Source organism: Vicugna pacos, chromosome 21, assembly GCF_048564905.1.
Source record: "Vicugna pacos chromosome 21, VicPac4, whole genome shotgun sequence".
Classification (NCBI taxonomy): Eukaryota; Metazoa; Chordata; class Mammalia; order Artiodactyla; family Camelidae; genus Vicugna; species Vicugna pacos.
In genome coordinates, this window is record NC_133007.1 from 4,814,121 (window position 1) to 4,836,982 (window position 22,862).

At 43.5% G+C, this 22,862-nt stretch overlaps 1 protein-coding gene across 4 annotated transcripts in view; it reads left to right on the forward strand.

Moving 5' to 3' along the window:
• The window catches only part of NMNAT2 (nicotinamide nucleotide adenylyltransferase 2), a 180,601-nt gene that overhangs the window by 51,613 nt on the left and 106,126 nt on the right, over nt 1–22,862 (forward strand). The gene's annotated exons all lie outside the window — the stretch shown is intronic.

Genomic DNA, 22,862 nt, shown 5'->3' on the forward strand with positions numbered 1-22,862 from the left:
ATCAATTTATTGCCAATCTTGATTCACTGATACCCCTCCCCACTCCCTTACCCCTGCCTGTACTCTTTTGAAGCAAACCCCAGACATCCTATTGTTTTAAAGTGAGATCCTTTCAGCTGGCACATAATTGCTTCTTTGTCTATACGACCTCCATTTACAGACTGGATCTTTCTCCTTCCCGCTTTATGCTTGTTTGCTTGACGGTCTGGGTTTTTGCAGACAGGGCTGGTATGCAGACAGTGTCTAACTTCCATCTTTGAGCAGATACAGTGACACCTCCCCCGTCAACAGTGGGTGACACTTTGGTATCCCATTGCCTTTACAGAAAAGAATTTATGGCGGTTCCCATCTTTCTCACGTGACTTGGGGCCTCCAAGGCTCCCACCCAGAGTGGAACTCCCACTGGACGCAATGCATCGTTCTTCCGCCACGTGCAGCATTCAGCTCTTTACTCCTTGTCGTTCAAAGCCATGACTGTCTGTGTTAGAAGATGTTCTGCATCAGTGGTTCCCAGCCTGGGGACTCTGAACAACCAGGGTTTCTCCTAAATTACAATCAGGATCTGGGAACTGTTTCCAGCATCTCTAAGCATATGCGATCGCCCTCAATATGGCAGAAACTAAGTGTCAAGTTTCTGGGCGTTTGCTTGTATTATTATTGGTTTCAAGAGAGAAGCTCATACTGATCAGGGGTCCTGCGAGGTAGCTATAGATGTCTTTGACGAGCAAAAAAAAGGGAAAAAAAAGGGATATTAAATAATTCAACAAATTCTGTTTGGTGACAAGGTTGGCTCCTGCCTTAGTATTTGAATTCTGGGCTTCTGCTTGGCCTGCCTTTAACCTCAGCAGAAAATTAAAATAAAATCCTTCTTATTGGTCCCTTAATCCATCCCTTGAGCTGTTTTAAATCAACTTTTCAAAGTATATTGTCATGCAGTTGTCTTATCATTTGCATCTAAATGTAGTGAATAAGGAGCTCCCTGCTGAAGCCCTCAGGGGTGTGTAAGCCCGATATCCCAGTTTGCCCAGTAAATCACATGGCTCTGAATATTCATGCAAGAAACTTGAATGACTTCTCCATATGGAATTTGCTCTTCCCAGCGGCATCTGTTTCGTTAAGATGGGCTCTTCGTGGTTTCTTTTATCATTGTGTCGCGCTCTAACAGTGGATGGAGAAGGAATGAGGGCGTCCTGGTGAAGACCGGCTCCCTAATGGGCCCTCCCATCATGGTCATTTAATGTACTTTTTCTGGCATTGCTCCTTTTCATTTGCTCCTATCCCCCCACTCAACACACCCCCACAGTGATTTACACATACATATTTGTTTTAGATGCAAATTGGTTTATTTCAGTCTATTGTGATGAAAATTTTTGTTTGTTTAAAGAAATGTAGAAACACATTGTGTTTGAAAAGGCTTGGAAAGAGCAAAGAAAGAAGAAATGACATTGCTTATGAGGATTCTTTTTTTTTTTTAATGACAATAGCTACAGGGAATAGTTTGAAAATGAGAAACAAAAGGAATGGGGAAGAGAAAAGAAAACCCAACTTGACAATTAGATGATTTCTCAGCTTCCTTTCCCCTCCCCTTTCCACAGCCTTGAACTACATCTCCAGAGGGCACTTGCCCAAAGGGCTTTGTGGGAAATGGAAGCACTTACAGACACTCTGTCTGTGTTGTGACCAACTCTGAACACCTTCTCCAGTAAATAATCACTATAAACTAACATGAGCTAACATTTATCGAACAGTTACTTTGTGCCAGGTATTGTTCAAGTGCTCTTTTTGCCTTACCTCATTTAATGCTTACCACAATCCTATTATCATTTCCATTCATCTGATCATCAGAGAGGTTAGGTAACTTGTGTCTAGTCACACAGCAAGTGCATGGTGGGTAGAAATGTCGACCCACATGCTCTGACTCTGGAGGTCACTGTTTTAACTAGTGCAAGACACTGCCTTGCTCATTTGCTGTGGGAAAAGGGACCCGCAGCACTGTGTTAGGGGCTGTGACAATGCAGAAAGGAGGCTGAGCCCCATTCAGAACTTGCAGCTACTATGTGGGCCACAGCCAGGGTTTGTGTGCAGAGAGGCCAGCCCTGCTCTGGGGACCCTGCCCAAAGCCACCAAGTATGGGTGGGCCAGAGGACTCTGCAAACAACCAGGTCCAGAGAATGGAGAGAGGAGCCAAGAGAAGGGCTCGCCCGGAACCAGGAGACGCTGGAGGGAAGCAGGAGAAGTTGGGGAGCAAATCATGAAGGGTCCTGGGCAGTGACTGTGAACAGAGTGAAGTGACCCTGCCCTTCGTACTGCTTCCTCGCTGGCACAGGGTCAGAGCAGACAAGTATGAACATGAAATCCTTTCCTCTTACACTGCAGTTGGTAAGAGTGTCTACAGATAATTATTTGGAACCTCCCTCCCCTGCATGCACTGTAAAATAACACCTACCTTTTGGGAGTGTTGTGAGAATGAAATAAAATAATGAATGTATTGTAACACCACCTCCTTTGACCACCTGGCTTCCACTTTGGGCCCTCGTACATTATGGCACCCCCTGAAAAATCACAGGTCTAGTCTCGAAATACTAAGTGATGTAGATTTTACTAAATATTCTACGAAGAGATGGCAGAGACTACAGTGCCAATCACCAACAATTTCCAAGATGTCCCACTCCGCTTTAGGGAGGAGAAATTTGGGTCCTCCCCTGTGGCAGAAGGTTCGTATCTCTTTTTTCAGCAACTGCTCCCCACTTCCCCATGTTCTTCCCACAAAATGCTCTGGTTCCCCCTGATCTCACTGCACTTGGCTTCTTCGGTCCCGCCCATCCTCTCCATCACCGTTCCCACCTCTCTAAGTGCCTGGGCTGGCCTGTTGCATTCAGCAAGCGAAAGCCACCACCGCTCGTCAGACCCTGCCCAGCTCTACTTCTCCAAGTATGTGCCAGCCATGTATACAGAGTCCATCCTGCCACATACAGAGCTCTTAGCAAACTGTCTGGCCCACAGTTAAGTGACGGATAAATGGGGGCAATATTAGTAGTTGTTGCCAGTGTCTGTCCCGTGATGTCTTGCCTGGGCCAGCACGCAGTCACACTGGAGGTCTGGCTGCCAGTATTAGTGGAGGACTTGGGAAATGGCTGAAAGGCAGAGGGCAGTGGGTGATTGCAATCCAGGGATATCATGGGTGGGTGGGGACCTCAGAGGCCTGCAGAGGTGTGGACATTGCCAGTGGACATCCAGAAGTCAGCTACAGGAGGCGGCTGCCGGTCCAGGACAATTTGTAATTCTCCTTTTCATAATCATCAGTGGCTTAACTGTCAGTGAGAACAGAGTGACTGGCAGAGGCACCCCGCCTGCTTCCGCCTGGCAGAGCACCTCACTTAGATGTGAGCCCTTGGTAAGTCCTGCAAGGAAAAGCTAGAAGAGTCTGTGCCCCTAGTCTCCCTGCAGGAGAGTCAGCTTTGGCTGCTGCTGGGAGGATCCGTGGCCAACAGTCAGGTGGCTGCTCATCCCCTGGGAGGGCTGGCAAAAGAACTGTAGTTTGGGGCCAGATTTTTGCGTCTGTCTTCACCCCATCACCCGCTGGAACTAATGGTGATTTTGGGTAGAAAGAGGCTCCACAGAATGGGGAGTAATCAGATTTGCAGTTGGAAGAGACTCCAGAGGTCATTCGCTCGCTTATTGGATACTTCTTTATGACAGGGAGCTCATCTCCAGGCTGCTTCCTTGCTGGGCGGCTTCATTTGTTAGAAAGCTCTTCCGTCGTGAACAAAATCTGTGTTCTTATAACTGGCGGCTGCTTGTCCTGATGTCATCTTCTCAAACTGTCAACCAGGCTGTTTTATTTAGCTTTACTATCACCCCCCTCCCCTAGTATCTAGAATGGGAATCTGGAACACCTTTGTTTTTCAAGTGTATAATAATACATTTTGTAGAATTTCCACCCAGCAATCTGAAGCGCTGTCCACGCCACTGCCAGAGGAAGGGTTTGTGGGCAGCATGTTAATTCCTGGGCGTCTCCAAATAGCTCATCTCCTCCGTTCCCTGTCCATCTCTATGCCTTTCCCCTTCACAGCACTATCCCCCTTTGACACATTTTAGGCACTGCTTATTTGTTTACTGACATCTCTTCTCTGAAAATACAGACTCCATGAGCGTACACCCTGTCCTGCTCTGTGTTGTCCTGTCCTGCACGCCCAGTGTTTAGAACAATACTGCAACATTGGAAGGACTCTATTAATATTTGTTGAATAAATCAAGAGCCGAGTTAGGATGGTGCTGCTTGCAGATACTCTCAGGACTCATCTGCGTGCTCCAGAAGGTTGTTTCTTGAAAGGTGAACTGGTACAGCAGCCGCAGTCCTAATCCCGGAGTCAGGGGACCAGGGTTCACCCCGGTTTTGTCCTTATGGTTTGGATGACCCTTAAGGGGCATATTTAACTGCTTTAGGGCTTACCTTCCTCATCTGTAAAATGGGATTTAGTGGGGTTGACACTCTGCCCTGTTCGATTTGAGTGGTCCTGAGGATAAAATACAACCGTATGGGGGAAAGAATTCTGTAAGCTGGAAGGCACTACAGAAGTATAGGAGTTATTATTGTGATTGTTATGATCGATGTTGTATAATCTTGATATAGCAGCAGTGTATTTAGCCTGAGCATGGGATTTATCTTCCGCTTGAGAAGAATTAATGTCTGGAGCAGCGAGAGATTGTTTGTTTCCCAGAGATCCTCTCTGTGAGTTCGCTCACCAACACCGCCGCCAACAATACTTATCTAAGTAGCTGCCATGTGCAGGCGCTAGCCCAGCTGCTGGAGGGACATCAGAGGACAAACCGACGAGAATTCCTGTCCTCGTGGCATTTACAGTCTAGAGGAGACAGGAAGACAATAAACAAAATAAGTAATTGTGTAGTGTGTCAAGGTTATAAATGCTAAGGTGTAAAACAATGAGAGAGAGAGAGAGAAAGAGAGAGAGGGGTAGGAAGTACCAAAAGTAGGGGTTGTGATTTCAAAGGGTGGTCAGAGGCGCTCTCTCTAGATGGCGACACCCGAGCGAAAACTTGAAGGAGATGAGAGATTTAGCCACATGGATGCTGCGGGGAGAACATTTGAGGCAGAAGGAACAGTAAGTGCAGAAGCCCTGAGGTGAATGCGTCTGGAATAGAAAGAGGGACGGGGAGAGGATGGCCAGATTGTGTAGGGCGATACAGGACATTTTTAGGACTTTGGCTTCTTCTCCAAGGGAGAAGGGAAGCCATTTGAAGGTCTTGAAGAGGAGTGTTACATGTTCTGGCTTCCACTGACTTCCTCTGACTGCAGTGATGAGAACAGACCATTGGAAATGAGACTAGAAACAGGGAAACCAGTTAGAAAGTCAGTCCATGTAATCTAGAGGAGAAGCAGTGGTGGTTCAGACCAGGGAGGTCGAGGTGGCAAGAAGTGGCAGGATGTAGATGTATTTTATAGGAAGCACCAATAGGACTTATTAATGGATCTGTTTCGGTGAGGAAAAGAAGAAAAGTACCAAGAATGGCCCGAGCCATTGGAAGGATGGAATTGCTATTTATGGATGCGGGGGGACCGTGGGAAGAGCAGGAGGGGCTTTCAGGAGATGAGTCTTGGGCGTGTCACCTCCGAGAGGGTGATTACACATTCAAATGCCCATGTTGAGTAAGCATGCACCAGCATGAGCCAAAAATAAAAAAATAAAAGTAAAACAAGAACTCAGGAGTCATCAGTAGAGTTGGTATTTGAAGCCACGAGTCTGGCTGAGAATACGGAAGAGGTGAGTGTTGATGGAACAGGGGTCCGGGCACTGCAGAGCTTCGGGCCAGGCGAGACGGGGGCAGGCAGCAGCACTGACGGTGAGAGAGAAGTCAGTGAGGCAGAGGGAGCTCAGGACAGTGTGCTCTTCCTTGTCAAGGAAGCCAAGTGGTATTGGTGCTTCAAGGGGACGAGATCAACCATGTCAAACGCTGCTGAGGGCTCAGCTAAGATGAGCATGACAACTGACGGTCAGGGTCTCAAAGCAAAGGCCATTAAGGGCTTTGACCAGAGCAGGTCTGCTGGAGTGGTGGGGGCAGCAGCAGCTGGGCTGGAGCAAATGTAATAAGCATAAGAAAAGAATGCCATCCGAGGGGGCAAATTTAGATGCTCTTTTGAGGAGCGTTACTCTAAAAGGAAGCAGAGGAAGTATATGGCTGGATGGGGACATGGGTCAGGAGATGGTCTTTGTCTTTTGTTTGTTTTTTTTTAAGATGGGAGAGCCAACATCATGTTTTCATACTGATGGGCACCATCCAGTGGGTATGGATAAATCACTAGTGCAAGAGAGAGATGAGAGAGATTTCGGAAGAACGTCCTTGACTAGGTGAGACAGGTTGGGTCAAGGCAAAATGGGGGGCTTGGGTTTGCCTAGGAGCACCAAAAATTCATCCATGTAGTAGAAGAGAGAGTGGGGCATGCTGAGTCACATGCAGGTGGGTGGCTAGATCTTGTGGTGGAAGCGTGGGGAAATTCTCTTCCGAGAGTTTCTGTTTTCTCAGTGAAATGGGGAGAAAGGTCATCAGGTGGGGTGTGAAGAGGAAAGAGAAATACACAAAGGACGCAGGGACAGAAGAACATGATTGACGTGGCGGAGGTATTTCTCTAGGGGCCCGGGCCCTGCACTTGTGCGAGAGAACTTGGTCAGTGCCGGTCTGCGCTGCAGATGGCAGGTGTCCCTCATCCTTCTTCAGGATTGCTCAGCCAGATGCTTTATCAATTTTTAGGCGTAAGTTTTGAAATTAAAACTTACATTTGCATCACTCGAATGGTTCCAGTTGCGGGAGCCATCAGAACTGCCATGCCTTTTCAAAACTTGACTTCATAAAAAGTGAAAAGAAAAAATGTTACGCACTGATGCAAGCTGACCTTCAAAATGTTCCGAATGTACGCAGCATCACGTGGTCTCATTTGCCCTTCGCATCACTACCTGGGGAGTCAGTGTTGGCCTGGGAGAGGAATTCCTCCTTTGTTTTGTTTTGGATAAATGTGCTTTCCTTTACACTTCTCCCTGCCAAAATGACTTTGGTTTATCTGGCCAGGTATTCCTGGCCTCGGTTATTTTATCTTTTTAAAAATTCTAAGCGCTGCCTCGAATGACTGCCTTTTAGACAGCAGCCAAGAATCTTCAATTTTGGTTTTAAGTGTAATTTGTGTAACTACCATTAGAATCAAGCAGCTAACAAGTATTTCTGAGGCAATTAGGAGGTACCAGCCGGAAATCATAATGTGCGGTGATGGCTCTTGCACACTTGGCATTAGCGATGTGCCAGCCGAGGCAGGACGGGAGGCCTTTTCAGGCTCCACCATCTCGTGTAATCAGGAAACGGAGGACTGAGGAAGTGATGAGAGGAGGAGGGTGGGACTATGACCTTGGTATGTGGCATTTTCCTGCTGGTCATTAAGCTAAATGAAGTCAGTCAGACAGAGAAACACAAATACTGTAAGATATCACTTATACATGGAATCTAAAAAAATACAACAAACTAGTGAATATAACAGAAAAGAAACAGACTCGCAGATGTAGAGAAGGAGCTGGTGGTTACCAGTGGGGAGAGGAAGGGGGAGGGGCAGGATGGAGGGGGAAGCTGAAGAGGCACAAGCCATCAGGTGTCAAACGAGCTAAAAGGATGTGCTGTGCAATGTGGGGAATGTGGCCAATATTTTATAACTATAAATGGAGTATAACCTTTCAAAATGTGTGAATCACTATATTGTATACCTGTAACATGTAATATTGTACATCAACTATACTTCAATTAAAAAATATATGATATTGTTAAAAAAAAAAAAGATCTGTGTATCTCCCTTTCAGTGCTGGCTGGTACCCTGGGCATCTCTGAGTAGCCGTTTTCACAGTGATGTGCACGCAGCTCACCTTATTCAGTCATCTCTGATTTATAAGCGACACACACAGAGACAGCAGTGACATCCCCCACCTTCTCTCACCACTGCTGCCCACAGGGCTGCCCTGAGCAGTCAGTGCCCTCCGAGTCCCTGGAGCTGCAGAAGGAAATGTTCTCGTTGGTGATGAGTTTCTATTGTACTGTTGTGTCCTGTAAAGCCTGAACTCTCCACAGTTCACGAGTCCCTTTGGACAGTTGAGAGTTTACTTCAAGGTCAAAAAGAGAAGTAACATTTTCTTAACACCTGCTCTGCACCAGGGGCTTTTGCCTGTTTCGCCCTATAAAGTCAGTTTTATCCCCATGTTTCCGAGATCAGATGACCAAGATGGTGAGCGGTTATGTAATTTTAGGTCATGCAACTGTAACATGGAAAAACGTGGATTCAAATTCAGGTCTTTGCTGGGGACAGAAAAAAAATGAAGATATATTTGTAGCAGAGAAAAATTCTTTTTCATTATACTACCTTCTAAGGAGCATGGTTCCCGGGGGGCATGCGTGTCCCTTGCTAAATAGGGACCACAGGTATGAGGAGGTAAACTGGAGACCCTACATTGCTCAGGGCCAAGGGGGAGGATACAGATCCAGGAGGAAGAACAGCTGGGGACCTGCAGTGCAGGCGGTGGGCGGCAGGAGAGGGTGGAGGGATGACCCGCTGGCAGGCCTGGAGCTTGGTGTGGACAGAGATGCCCAATGGAGATTTGAAAAGAGGCCAAATGCTGTGCTCTGTGTGAGGCTGCATCTCTCCTCCATCTCCCAACCCACTCCAGCAAGACCCTTCTTTTCCTCGTGTTTCATGACGTGTGCTTGCTTTGAGGGTAATGAAATAATAGTCCGGATACACTAACTCAGGGTTGGTCGGCAAGAGCAAAGGCTGCCCACAAGGGTCTGGTGAGCATTTACGAAGTACTTTCTTTTCAAATATTCACTTTGTGAATATTTACAGAGCTCTTTTTACGTGCCAGGCATTGTCTAGGGTGCCAGAAATACAGTGATTAATACGAATGAAGTCTCTGCCCTTACGTAGCTTATATACTTGTTGAGGGGGACAAACAATTAAGAAAAACCAAGGGAGCACTATAAAGAAAAAACAAAATAAAGAATTGTTTTTAAAGTGTTGGATGGAAATCTTCCCAAAATATCTTTAACATGTGTTTGCTTTATTAAAAAGAGCCAATTGAACTGAAGACTAATGGTTTATGACATTTGTTTATGACAATATTTTACTGATTAATTACCATGTGCAAAGTCCAGTTTTAGATTCAATAGTATGTGAATTGAACACGGATTCTCAAGGAGCATCTGATTAATGGGGGAGATGTGACAGGTTTATTAGTAATTTAAAAAGTAATGAGTTACCTAAAATGCTACGCCTCTTCCAGTGCAGTTGGCAGGATCCTGAAATTAGTCCCGAGTGGGAAGAAAGCCTTAGCAGGACTCCACTCTGCGCCCTCACTTTGCTGCCTCTCTGCCTACTTAATGTTTGACCTTTGCTTCACCCAACTAAACACGTGGGCCTCCATAGCGCCCAGTTTACCAGCCTGTCTTCCTGCCCACAGCGGATCTCTTTTTTTCTGGTAGTCGTAAGGTAGAAAAACATAAAGGTGAAGTCCATGTTTTCTCAGCTCTGTCACTTGTAGCTGGGCACCTTGGGTAAGTTACTTAAACTGGGCTGTAGTGTCCTCATCTGCAAACTGTGGATAATACTGTACCTGCTTGATGGGATTCGTGTGAAGAGCAAATGAATTGATCTGTGTGAAGTAATTAGAAGAATGCCTGCCTAGCACACAGCAGACTTTGAGTTAGAGTCAGCCCTTAGTGTTCTGTTATCTAAGTATCCATTGTTTCTGGACTGACCTACTCACCCTCAAGACCATCCCTGCTGAGAGCCGATCTCCCCACCCCCATCCAAGCAGAGGGGCTGTCGGCGCTGAGCCCTGGGGATCTGGATTTGGGGTTACAGAAGAGAAAACTGCTTTTCCTTGAGACACATAAAATGACGGTGGAGTGGTATTTGAGGTGGACCTTGGAAATGGAAAGGATGCAGACATTTGGAAATGGTGGGGAGCGGGAGGGAAAAGCCATTCTGGTCAGAGAGAACCCCATGAGCAAAAGTATAGAAGCTGAACATTTGGAGCTGGCACTGAAATACTGGGCAGCCTGATTTGTCTGAATGTTGAGGGCATGAAGTTAAAACCAAGAGATAGGTGTGGGAACGTGGTAGGTTAGTTGACAAATTGTGAAGGCACGTGAATGTTAAGGTCGTTGGTGTTAGACTTTACTCTAAAGGCAGATGGGGAACTATTGTGGATTTTCAGAGATCCAAATTTGTCCTCTGCTATAGTGTAGGTATGTGGGTGTAAGGGCTGTTTACCTCAATGTTAAGTGACTCAAAGCTACTGCAATTTTTTGAGTTATTTATTTTTTTTTTACTAGTTGTATCTATTAGATGCTCTACAGGGATTGATCAGGAAACATAAATGAATTATTTATCTGCAGTATAAATTCTAAATCAAGAGTATTGCATATTTTCTCAATAAGAAAATACAAAAAATACAACCTACGGAATGGGAGAAAATTTTTGCAGATGAAACCGACAAAGGCTTGATCTCTAGAATATATAAGCAGCTCATACGACTCAATAAGAAAAAAATAAACAACCCAATCCAAAAATGGGCAGAAGACCTAAACAAGCAATTCTCCAAGGAAGACATACAAATGATCAAAAGGCAAATGAAAAAATGCTCAATATCACTAATTATCAGAGAAATGCAAATCAAAACTATGATGAGGTATCACCTCACACCAGTCAGAATGGCCATCGTTCAAAAGTCCACAAATGACAAATGCTGGAGAGGCTGTGGAGAAAAGGGAACCCTCCTTCACTGCTGGTGGGAATGCAGTTTGGTGCAGCCACTGTGGAAAACAGTATGGAGAGTCCTCAAAAGACTAGGAATAGACTTACCATACGACCCAGTAATCCCCCTCCTGGGCATATATCCACAAGGAACCCTACTTCAAAATGACACCTGCACCCCAGTGTTCATAGCAGGACTGTTTACAATAGCCAAGACATAGAAACAGCCTGAATGTCCATCAACAGATGACTGGATAAAGAAGTTGTGGTATATTTATACAATGGAATACTATTCAGCCATAAAAACCAACCACGTAATGCCATTTGCAGCAACATGGATGCTCCTGGAGAATGTCATTCTAAGTGAAGTAAGCCAGAAGGAGAAAGAAAAATACCATATGAGATCGCTCACATGTGGAATCTAAAAAACAAAAAACAAAACATAAATATAAAACAGAAACAGACTCACAGACATAGAATACAAACTTGTGGTTGCCAAGGGGGCAGAGGGTGGGAAGGGACAGACTGAGATTTCAAAATGTAGAATCGATAAACAAGATTATATTGTATAGCACAGGGAAATATATACAAGATCTTGTGGTAGCTCACAGTGAAAAAAAATATGACAATGAATATATGTATGTTCATGTATAACTGAAAAATTGTGCTCTACACTGGAATTTGACACAAAATTGTAAAATGACTATTACTCAATCAAAAAATGTAAAAAAAAAAAGAAAATACAAAAAAATAAATAGAGGTTCCCATCTCATGTGTATACTTTTAGGGCTATAGATGATATTTAAAATAACACTTAGTTCATGGATATATTTACTCTTGAAGATTTAAAATATATACTCAATGATATAGTGTATTAATTCATAAACATTGCCTTTCTTCACGTACATTTTGTCGGTTTTATTCAAACTTATCACAAGTGTTTTCAACATCAAGGTCTTTGTCACTCACTGGTGAAGTGAATTTTCAAATCATCCAATAGTTTTCCAGAACACGGTATCTTTACCTTTGTCTAAGTTGTTTGATACATAGCATACATAGCAGCAACCTGAAGGGCTATCTTTTAAGCAAAAATTATGCTCACCTAGAAGAAAAATCCAGGCTGTGAGCAAAGTGGGGACAAGACCGGACAATGGGAGGCAGGAGATTATATATGAGCAAACGGAAGTAGTCCGTAACAACCCTGAGGAAAGAAAGGGCCATCCCATGTATGTGTCTTCCCAAAGTCTTTAATGTTTTGAGGTGCCCTTTCAATTACTTTATTCTGGACATCAAAATTATACTATTGGGGGGGTTAGATTCCCCTAAAACAATCACAATCTACACCAAGTTTTGATGCTTAGGCAAAACATCTGATAAAATCAGTAAAAAGCAAGACAGGAAATTTAACACAAGTGTAATAATTATTCCTGGGGATATAAGCTCACGATAGCGAGGGGTTGATGTTACGTATGAGCTTTGTAAAGATTGCTTTTTGAAACCAATGTAATTGTTTTGAATATTATTTCATCATAAGTGAAATCATACTATATTTATATAATTATGTATCCTGCCTATTTCATATTACTTTTCGATATTACTGCATCAATGTTTTGCACAAAGTTAAAAATTCTTTAACAATAAAAAAGTAGCCATGTAGTATGTAGTCGTTTGTGGAGCTCATGAATAGCTAGTAATAGGAAAAACAAATAAATCAGAACTGTTCTGTTATGCAAATTGACATTTGTAGCGGAGGGTAAAACTTTATTACACACAGATGCACAAAGGGCACTGTAGCTTTAGACCCAGAAGAACACAGAAACTGAAATTCCCTGGTACAGTTCTCCTGGCAGGCACCGTGGGTCTCCCAGTGTCCCTTCCGCCCCAGAGCTACCCTGACACAGTGGCTCGGTGCCCTCCTTCTGTGCTCTCAGCACCCTGGGGGCCTCACCAGTTGGCCTCCTGTGCACCCACTTTCTTGTGTGGCCCTCTAATTAGACGCTAGGAGTCCTGAAGGCAGACACTGTGTCTTGCTCACTACCTCAGGCCCTGGCCCAAAGCCTGAAGGAATGAATGAACAAGGAAGTGCCACACAATCCTCTGTGATAAGGAATCATTGTAGTATCTTAAGAGAATTGGTGTAAATTTTCAACGATGCCATACGCAGACATTAATATTTGTTGATTGCAAATGCATATTAAGATCGTTGCCATCTGCTGCTTAAATGTATGGGTGGCCAAGACTCATACATGAGGTGATGAAGGAGTCCAGGCACTGCCTGAGGTTTAAATGGGGAGGCTTTTCTGGAAAAAACCCAAAAATCTAGGCTCGGTCTGTTCATTTGTATCACATGACTTTGGTTTTGTGATGGCGCCAGGCCACAGCCCTGTCTTCACGGGGTATGTGCGAGTGTAGCACGTCTGTAGACTGCTAACCTGCTTTGGGTTTTAGTTCAACTAGACCATTGCCTGTCTCCTTCCAAGGCTGTCTTCCAAAGGTGTGCTTTTAGGTTGTTAGATAGCTGGTGAATGGCTTTCCAGGAATTTCTGGCATCTGTGGGTTATAGACCATTGCTTCAGCCGACCTTAACCATCATTAACACGTTTTCCACACACACACAAGAATACGCGTGCTCCTATTTACCCAGGGGCATTGGTTTTTACAGAATGTTTGTTATGGCTATTCCCTACATTGCAACGGTCTTGCTCCCAGTTTATATGCTACATCCTACCTAACACTCTGCTTGGTCATACCTGATGACTAATGGGGCACCAAATACACCACAGACATCGATCTTCAAAGCCTTCCTCACATTTGTGTTACTCTCTCAACCAGGGGTATCAGTGCCTCCTACCTCAAGTCATTGAGAGACACTCACTCTCTGGGTGAGGATATGAATAGGGAAATTATTGCAGAGTCCAGAGCAGTCAGCATTAGAGCATAATGACACAGAGCTTGGACTCTGAAATCACATGCCTGGTTTGAGTCTTGGTTCTGCCATTTACCAGTTATGGAATCTGGATCAAGACTCTTATTCTCTCTGTGCCTCAATTCTTTCATCTGTTAAATGGGTATATAATAGTTCCTACTCGTGGGGATTCTGTGAGGAGTAATGAGTTAAAATATGTGAAGTGCTTAGAATGGCACCTCACAAAGACTGTTATGTTAAGTTTAGTTATTACCATTTTACTTTTTTTACACTGAGGTAAAAAAAGCACAGCTATTATTAATACATCTGCTATTGGCTCTGGTTAACTGTAAAGGGACTGACTACCATGATCAGCCCCAATGGGATGACCCCCTCACTCCCACAGGCAAAGCAGAGGTTAGTTTGGGGTTGGTAACCTGCACCTTCTCTGCTTGCAGTGGTTGGCAGAAGGAAGACCCAGGGCTTATCCATCTTCTGTCCAGAACAGGGATCATGGGCATACCTATCCCCCTGGTCATCTATATAGTTTATCTCTCTCTCACTTATTCTCACAACCAATTCTTTGACCCTTCCTAGAGATTGCCTGGTACAGGGCGCCCCATTTCATCTTTGTCTCATTCTCATAATGGTTGGTTCAGGTCCTTTTTCTCTCTCTCCTGGACCATTGGAAAGCCTCCCCACAGTTGTCTCTACCTCCAGTCCCAACATCCCCATCCAGTTCTCACACTGCAGATCTTTCTAAAACAAATCTCATTGTGTTTCTTCTCTGCTGGAAACCTTTGATGGCTCCCTATTACCTGCACAATAATGTAAGAAGACACCATTTGGCTTTCAGAACTTCCTACAACACGGCTGGAGGCTCATTTCCCCACACTCCTTTCTTGTGCACTTTCCACTCCAGCCAGACTGAATCAGTACCTATACCTCTTGCTTCATTCTTTTTCTCAGATATTTCCTTTTCCAAATTACTTTTCCTGCTACGTCTATCTTTAGAATTCCATCTTTAAAATTTAAGATGAGATATTACTTTTAAAATGAGGCTTTTTCCCTTAGATCCTTCATTCTCCACCCCACTATCCCTCCAGTCAGAATTTCATCCTCTCTCATACTCCCATAGTAACTTGTTTATATCTCTGTGATAATGCTTAGCACAGATTGCCTTGTGACATTTGTTTTTATCTTTACTTATTTCAAAATGCTTTTAGATGACTAACAAAAACATGGTGGTATTTGTCAAAACTCATTGAACAGTATACTTAAGATGGGTTTATTTTTGAAGTGAGCCAGAAAGAGAAAGAAAAATACCATATGAGATCACTCATATGTGAAATCTAAAAAACAAAAACAAAAACAAAACAGAAACAGACTCATAGACATAGAATACAAACTTGTGGTTGCCAAGTGGGTGGAGGGTGGAAAGGGATAGACAGGATTTCAAAATTGTAGAATAGATAAACAAGATGATACTGTATACCACAGGGAAATACATACAAGATCTTATGGTAGCTCACAGTGAAAAAAAGTGACAATGAATATATATATATGTTCATGTGTAACTGAAAAATTGTCTCTACACTGGAATTTGACACAACATTGTAAAATGATTATAAATCAATAAAAAATGTTTAAAAAAAGATGGGTTTATTTTATTGCCTACAAATTATACTCCAATAAAGTTGATTTTAAAAGAAGAATACAGTAAAAGCATATATATATATACAATAAATGAATGAATAAAAATAAACAGATGAGAAAATTGAGGTGATGGAAAAACAAAATAAATTCAGGGTTAAAATTAGCATTAAAAATGTACACCATAAATTCCTGTGGGCTAAAATTTGTCTCTGAGCAAATTTCCCAGCAGTCAAAGGAAACAGAGAATTATGACCAGAGAAATAGAGACTTTCCTAGTTCTGAACCCTAAGAAAAATCTTTCCATGGCCCCTATGAAGAGAATGCCACGGGCTCTTAAAGGACAGCTTTCTCAACAGTAACCCTTTGTTAAACCCAATAAGGAGGTGTTTAGGCCTGTTTCTTGTAATATCTCTTAGTTCAAATTGCTGGCAGAACGTCAAAATACAGTTAAGAAAACAGCTCCAAAAGGGACTAAAATAGTGCAGATCAAGTGCACAGCTTTCAATGGTTTGGCTAGATAAAATAATAAATTTTAAAGTAACTATAGAAATGGATAGGCTGCTTATCCTTAAAGTAATTCTTTGAATTAATATGAATATACCAGGAATATACCTTTTGTTAACACTTGGGAATTCAAGGCTATAGCATCTGTGACCAGGTCCTAGCTAGAGTGCAGGTAACTCTGGTTACTGATCAAGGGCAGATCTTTGTTTTTGAAGTTCTGTTGTTAGGTGCGTACATATTTATGATTGTTATGTCTTGTTGAGTTGACCTCTTTATCATTATGTCTTGTCTCTCTTTATCCCTGAAAATAGTCCTTGGTCTGAAGTCTATTTTATATGACATTGATTTAGCTACTCCAGCTTCGTTTTGGTTGGTATTTGCATGTATATCTTCCTCTATCCTTTTACTTTTAACCTATTTTTTATATTAAACGTGATATTCTGGAAGATAGTATAGAATTGGGTCTTTTTAAAAAATCCAATCTGACAATATCTGTCTTTTTAACCGGTGTGTTTAGACCATTCATGTTTAAAGTGATTAGTGATATGATTGAATTAAAACTTACCATCTTGCTTCTTGATTTCTATCTGTTCCAGCTGTTCTTTGCTTATGTTTTCTTTTTCTGTTGTCTCTATGCTTAATTAGAACTTTTTTGCAATTCTATTTTTATCTCCTTTAATGACAAATTATTTACATTAGTGATTGTTCTAAGGTTATAATTCATGTTTTAAAATAATCTGAGTCTACCTTAAAATAATATTATCACCACTTCAAGGGAAATGTAAAGACCTCATAACAGTATATTCTCAGCTCCTCCTTCCCATCCTTTGTGCCATGGTACTTATATTATTTCTCTTTAACCTATGCTACAAGCACATAACACCTTGTCACTCCTTCTGCTTTAAACAGTGAGGTATCTCTTAGGACAATTACAAATAAGAAAAAAATATTTTCTTTCTTTATTTCTTTATGTAGATTCAAAATCTTTTCCTATATTGTATTTCTTCTGGCTGAAGACTTTTTTCAACATTTCTTATAAAGTAGGTCTGCTGGTAGCGAATTCCCTAAGTTTTTTGTTTGTCTGAGAAAGTCTTTATTTCTCCCTCACTTTTGAAAGCCATTGCTGCTAGGTATAGGATTCAGGATTGATTTTTTTTTTTTCCTTTCAGCACTTTAAAAATAGCACTCCATTGTCTTCTTGCTTCAATGGTTCTGATAATAAGTCTTCTGTAACTCTTAGCATAGATAATGTGTCTTTTTCTCTGGTCACTTTCAAGATTTTTCTCTTTAAGCTTCTTGGGTCTGTTGTGGTTTTGTGTCTCTCATTAATTTTGGAAAAATCTTTATTGCTGTTTCTCTGAATATTTCTTTTGTTCATTCTCTCTCTCTTTTTTTTTTTTTTTTTTTGATGGCTGCTTGGAGTTTATTTTCTACTTGGTGCAAGGCACAGGGTTATGAGGTGTCAGGGAGGCTCTCCTGTGGCTTGGGTAGTAAAGAGTGGGGTTTTCTCTACTTCCTTTTTGGTGTTTTGCTGTTTTGATATTAAAGAACCCCACTACTTCCGAGACTGCTGCAGCCTTTGTCTCGGGGAGGGGAGGGAACAGGTGAGGAAGGTGGGGCTCTTATGAGCCTAGTGCCTTGGAAGGAAGCCTGGCAGCTGGTGGTGGCCACTCATGATGGGGGCCTAGAGTTGGTTTTGCCAGGCTGGCCTCCAGGCTGCTGTTCCCCCACGGCTTCCCCAGCCAGGTCCCAGGTGATCATGCAGGTGGAGGTCTGGGGTGATTCCCAGTGCTCTGGGGGCTCCAGCTCTGTGGCCGTGAATGGGAGACTGGATTCCTGAAAAAGAAGCTAGTCCACCAGTGTCCTGATTTGGCTCTGGGGAGACCAGGGTGGTGGGGGATGGCTTCCTCAGTGTCCTCAGCACTTGCAGGGTCCACAGGAGTGTTCCCGGACGTGGGACCCAGGCGGCACCGGTAGTAGTCACGGGTGGCTGCTAAAGGGGGTGGCTGCCATGCTTGTAGGCTGGTGGAAACCTCGGCAGTGACCCCTCATGGGCCTCAGTGTACCATCATGGGTGGTGGGGACAGGGGCACTAGGCCATGGAGCCCATTTGCAAAGGAGTCCTCGGTCAGCTGCTCCACGACCCAGACGTGCAGGGCTGTTCTTTCGTGTGTGTGTGTTGGGGGGAGGTGTGCACCTGTGTGTGTGGATTCCAAATACATATATATTTAATACTATGTATTTAATATTGTCTCACATCTCTCAAATTGTCTAGTCTATTATTGCTGTTGTTCACTCTTCTTTCTCTTTGTGTTTCAGTTTGGTAATTTCTATTGACCTATTTTCCAGTTCACTGATTCAATTCCTTTGGCTATGCCAAGTCTACTGATGAGCTCATTGATAACATTCTTTATCTCTGGTCCTGTACTTATGATTTTTAGCATTTTAAATTAGATTCTTTCTTGTAGTTTTCAACCCTGTGATGAAATTACCTATCTGATCTTCCATGTTGTTTGCTTTTTCCGTTAGACCCTTTAACACATTTATCATAATTATTTTAAATTCCTAATCTGATAGCTCCAACATCTGTATGCACCAAAGTCTTTGAATTCCTCTAATGATAACTTCTGTTTACTGTGTAGACTAATTTATAAGAAGGTTTTTGTCTGCTTGGCTTTTAGTCTTCCTCCTTGGATCTGAGACTCCTTTTGCACTGCTGCTCGGAGAGAATCTGCCTTTTGCAGGTCTCCCAGCTGTCCTTCACTATTAGTTTTACTTGATGCTTTCTAGAGTGGAGAAGATAGGTGTGGGGAGGGGCCATTCTCTGATGTTCCAATCAAGTCTCCGCTATAGGCAGCACTATTAATCTGGAACTCAGGGTGTGGCTTTCTCAAGTGTTCTTAGCCCTCCCCCAGATGTAAATGTGTGACCAGAGGCAGAGCCTTACCAGAGGGAGAGCTTTCCTGGTTTGTTCTTTCTCTAACCCCTTCCTTACTCCAGCTTCTGTAGGTTTCCAGATCATAGTTCTGTGTCCTTCCCGCTGAATATTTCCTTCCTTAGAGAGGAGAAGGGAGATGGACTTTCAGCAGGCTGTTGTTCTCCACCCCACAGCCAGCAGCGCAATGGGAGCTTTCTCCCTGATCATTCCTGAAAACCTTTGGTGAGGTTCCTGGAGGAAAAATGCTCAAAGAGAGCCTGATATTTGACAATCAACTGAGCAGAATTGGACTCTTCTTGTGAAAGTTAAGGCCCCCAGTCAGTTCTCAGGCTGAAGATATGGCCACTCTAACGCAGTACAGAGGGGGCTGCTGGAGCCCCTGTAGACAGGGCCAAGATATTTCTTGGAAAATATCTTCCAAGGCTTGTCTTCACTCTACCCACCCCACTGTCATGCATCTTCAAGATCATGAAGTTCAATATGGAGGAACAGCAGACCCCAGGCTTGGATTTCATGAATCAGTAAAATTAAAACAAAAAAATTGGGAGGCTCAGCATCAGGTTCTCAACTTTTAATTTTTCAGACCAAAAAGCACCCATTTTCAATCCCATTCTTTCAGTATGAAAGGACATTTAATGTCCCCCTCCTCCTCCCAAAGTACAAAGGATGTGCTTTTGGAATAGTGAACAGTCCTTTTCCTTGGAATAAATTTAGGCCTATTAAGGCAATGAAATTACTCTGTATGATACTATAGTGGTGGCTACATGTCATTACGCATCTGTCAAAACCCATAGAGTGTACAACATCAAGAGTGAATCCTGAGGAGGGTATAGCTCAGGTGGTAGAGTGTATGCACAAGGTCCTGGATTCAATCCCCAGTACCTCCATCAAATAAATAAATAAATGATCCTAATTACCCTTCTCCCCTGCCCAAAAAAAAAGAACTAAAAAAATCAAAAAGAGTAAGCCCTAATGTAAACTGTGGACTTTGGTTGATAATGATGTGCCCATGTTGGTTCATCGATTGCACCAAATACGCCGCACTGAGGAGGGAGGCTGAGGGGAGGGGAGGATACACGTGCGGGTGGGGAGGGCTACGTGCGAACTCTCTGTATTTTTGCTCAATTCTGTTGTGAACCTGAAACTGCTCTAAAAAAATAAAGTCCATTAATTAAAAAAAAAAACACAAAACAGCCAAAAAAAAAAAAAGCTAAAAAAAATTTAACCCTATTAAAAACTCAAAAAAGTGAACTTAATTTTTTATCTTTCGCATCATAGATCAATGAATGCCTAGTCAGGGACCAGACAGGCCCTGTACTCATGGGCTTGCTGTAGGGCGTGGCTGCCTGCCCGTGTACTGCGGTCTTCTGTATTTTTGTTGTGACCCCCTGGAAGGCAGGATCATGTCACATTCGCCGTTGTTTTTCTAACTTGACCTTCAAATGTGGCCCACTTAATAGATGTCGGCTAATAATAATGATGAATATTAATTACTAAATTGTTAACATCATACTATATTACATAAATACATTAATGCTAATTATATATGTGTATATAAGTATGATACTATATATATGTATGTGTGTATATATGGATGTTGCCTTATGTATATACATAATAAATGTTAGCTGAACTGAGCTGGCCTCCTGGCGAGTTCTCCCCAGCACGCCTTTCGTCCTCTCCCAGTGCCTCCCCAGGCCTGCCTGGAAAGATGGAAATTGATGTTTATTTTCTTTGATATTAATGGCATTTAGTAAGTGCTCACTTTGAGAAAGGAATTTCTTTTTAGAGATAAAAGGATAAGTAAGACATGAGTTTTGCTCTTCAGTGGTTTATAATTATTATGTGCACGGGTATTTATAATACTAAGCAGAGTGTGATCGGTGACCTAATTATGAGTGCCGAGTGCCATGGGCTCTCTGAGGAGGCAGTGTTCACGTGCCCATTTACTCAGAATCCTCTGAGTGGCCGCTTGGTTCTGTTCTTAGGTGGAGGGAGGGGAACGAGCATGGCTTTGCTTTTGATGGGCAGTAGTAGAGAAATAATGCTCCCAAGTCATAAAGAAATGACAGAAGCCGTGGAAAGAGCATGGCAGTCCAGGAGCTCCGATCCGGGAACAGGGGCTTCTTCCTGGGGATGAGGGGGGCAGAGAAGTAATTAGTGCTGACCCGGGATAAAAATGGGAAGGTTTCACAGAGGAAGTAGCACTTGAGTTATCCTTGAGGCTGGGTGGAGCTGGGAGGTATGGGTGTGGGGGAGGGAAGAGCCTGGGCAAAGGCACGGAGGGAGCATGTGCAGGTGTAGGGAGAGGGTCCGGAGTGGAGGGAGTGGGGGGTGGATGTGCCAGGAGAGCCTGGTCAGAACCAGGTCGTGCTGGCACAGAGCAGGTGCTTAGCGAAACATTGTCAAATGATTGGCTGAGTAAATGGCAGCACAGACATGTGGGTTGTTGTTAGTTTATTTATCTGTTTTGGTGGGTAATGGTGAAGACCTTTGAAGAAGAAGGTGGTAGGACAAACGAAAGACAAAGCTGAACATGGGCAGGGATGTGAGTCAGGAAACCAGGGTGCTCACCCTAGATGGCCTCCCAGCCCCCAGTCCTGGAAGGCCTGATTCAGAAGCCAGGCTGGAATGCTTCCCTCTTTGGAAACGCCTGTGGGTCAATGGATGTCTACACTCAGGTTAAATGCAGGGTGTGTTTGGACACACTGGGAACATGAACACGCATTCTACACCTAGGGAGAGAGGAATGGCGCCTCCTCATTGCATTGGTGCCAAGGTTAGTGTGGCCCCCAGGAAGGCTCTGGGCAGGCGACCCACAGTGTGACCGATGGCCCTGAAGACTGTTGAAGCCTCCAACCCCTGGGCTTGGTGATTCTCGTCCTTGCTTCCTACAGGCAAGATGAGAAACCATCTCATGTTTCTCTCTTAGCGCTCCTCATCTACTCGGTATTGACATCAACAGACAATGAAATCACAGGATCCACATTAAGTAAATCTATTTTCCTTGCATGTGGTACAACACAGTTTGAAAATAAAAAAAAAATCAAATGCTCTGAAAGCAAAATGAATGCAAATTAAGGTCTGAAGAAATCTGTCAACATCGGAGCATTTTATTTTGCTTTCTTCTCCCCTTTAAATTAAACTAACACCACTTTCCGAAGCTCAGATGTGAATCACAGCTCCTTCTGGAATGAATGATTATGGCTGTGGCCTAGTTTAAGCAGATGGTCCCCCACAAGTGGCGGGAGAGAGGCTCTTCTCCGGGAGGTGGGAGGTGCTGAGGCTGCAGCCTGTTGAGGGCAGACTTCCAGGAGTGGCATTGCCCAGGTGAGGATGCCTCAAGCCTGGGGTGTGAAAACAGGCACCTGGAGTCTATTTTTCCTTTCGATAAACCCATCATTGTGTTTTTAAAATTTTGTTAATGCTCCTTGTTAAGATTTTTCTGTAGTACTATAGTGTATGATTAAGAGTGTGAGCATAGGGTTAGAGGGACCTGGCTCAGGCCCTCATCCCTAAATGTGTGACCTTTTTATTTCCAGTCTCCTTAGAAATTATCTAGCTGTTAAATTAAAAGGCATTTTTACTTTTTTTTTCCCAGAAGCAAAACTTTGAAGAGGACAGGGAGCCAAACAATTTTGCAATGAGTTCTGAAGTTTAGTCTCACTAAAAAGTCTACTTTATTTTGAGGAACCGCAGGGACCTGGCTTTCCATCCGCTGCTCTGCACAGGTGGCCCCGCGCGGACGATGCTTGACTTCCGGCAGTTGAAGGCCAAGCCTTCCCTGTCTCACTCTCCCGGCCCCTCGTCTGGCAGCCGTGCTTGCACTCCCTCGCGCAGTCTCCACCCCCTGGCTTCACTGTTCCCTTCTCTCCTTGACTTTCTTCCGTGGCTTTCTGTGGTGTGTTTATTTCTCTGCCATCACTGTTTCTGCTTCTGCCTTCTCTCCTTCTTTTCTGTGTCTCTGTCTTTCTGGTTTGCTGAGAATCTCTCTCTAAGATATTTCACTAGCCAATGTCCGGCAGCCCATTTCCTAGAGAAGTGCGCTCTTCTTTCCG